Consider the following 1,361-nt stretch of genomic DNA (forward strand, 5'->3'; position numbering starts at 1 on the left):
TATCCAATAAAATAGCCTTTCAACCAAAAGTAATCAAAAGAGATGGTGAAGAACACTTCACTTCCATCAAAGGAAAAATGAACCAAGATTAGGTCTGAGTTCAGAAAATGAAGGATGGTATACTCAACCCTACTGGATCCTACAAAACTTCATTCTCATCTTCCATTGGATTCCTTGAGTTCACTCTACAGTCTGTCTGTGGTATCTGCATCTGTTTCTCTAAGTAGCTGACTCTCTGATGATGATTGTGCTAGGTACTGATCTAAGAGTATAGCAGAATATCACTAGGATTCATCTCGTTGACTTTGTACCTTTTTTATCTGGCCATGTTTAATTCTGTCTAGGTCTCTGGGATATCAAATCTCCAAGGAGAATCAGTTACTTTGATGATAAATATTTTTGGAAGAGGTCTATTACACAAATCCTATATTCTCGCTGCAGAGGTGGAGAGGTGTCTCAGAAGTTAGGAGAGGGGACTGCTCTTTCAGAAAAAACAAATTCCATTCCCAAAACCTATGCCACACATTCAAACATATTAGCATGAGAAATCTATTTTCATTCAAAGCAACACACTTTGAAAACAGAGAAATTTACAGAAGACAGAGACATGGACTGAACAACTGGCCAGGCGAACATTTGGTTTCTGCTTCCCATGGGGGTTTTTGTTATGACTTGTATCACTGTGGTGTGGTCTTTCATTATACTGTTGACAGTAATAGACTGCAAAATCTTCAGGCTCCAGGCTTCTGATGGTGAGCGTGAAATCTGTACCAGATCCACTGCCACTGAACCTCGATGGAGTTCCAGATTGCAAAGTTGACCCAGAGTAGATAAGAAGCTTATTTGTTTCCCCAGGTTTCTGTTGATACCAGGCTAAATATGTGCTAATGCTCTTACTTGCCCTGCAACTGATGGAAACACTTTCTCCAGGAGACGAGCAAGATAAGACGGAGACTGGGTCATCTGGACATCACACTGGGCACCTGGAATTGTACAATTGTAAATAAATCCTGACAGTTAATATTATTGTAACCTACTTACCCTGAAGGATCAGGTGTTAGTGAACAACGTCGTTGGGTAAATTCCCAATTTTTTACCTGATGTCCAGAGCAGAAGGAGCCCCAGAAACTGAATCTGGACCCTCATATCTAAACTGTGTCCTGACATAGACTGATCTCTGCACTGGGTATGATCCAACTATTAAATAGATCTCAGAGTGATACACTGTGTTTTGGCCACATGCAAATCATCAGGGGATGGGCAGAGATATGCACAGCAACAGGGCTACTTCAGTCAAGTCACCCAGACTGGAATCTTTCCCTAAATAGGAGAGCTGTGACTGAAGATGACTTATTCCTTTC

The 1,361-nt window shown here is 41.1% G+C and overlaps 1 pseudogene; it reads right to left on the bottom strand.

Annotated features, from left to right (window-relative positions):
- Window positions 1-559: 559 nt before the first annotated feature.
- Window positions 560-1,159, bottom strand: LOC116883971 (annotated as a pseudogene).
- Between the last annotated feature and the right edge of the window lie 202 nt (window positions 1,160-1,361).

Source organism: Rattus rattus, chromosome 14, assembly GCF_011064425.1.
Source record: "Rattus rattus isolate New Zealand chromosome 14, Rrattus_CSIRO_v1, whole genome shotgun sequence".
Lineage (NCBI taxonomy): Eukaryota > Metazoa > Chordata > Mammalia > Rodentia > Muridae > Rattus > Rattus rattus.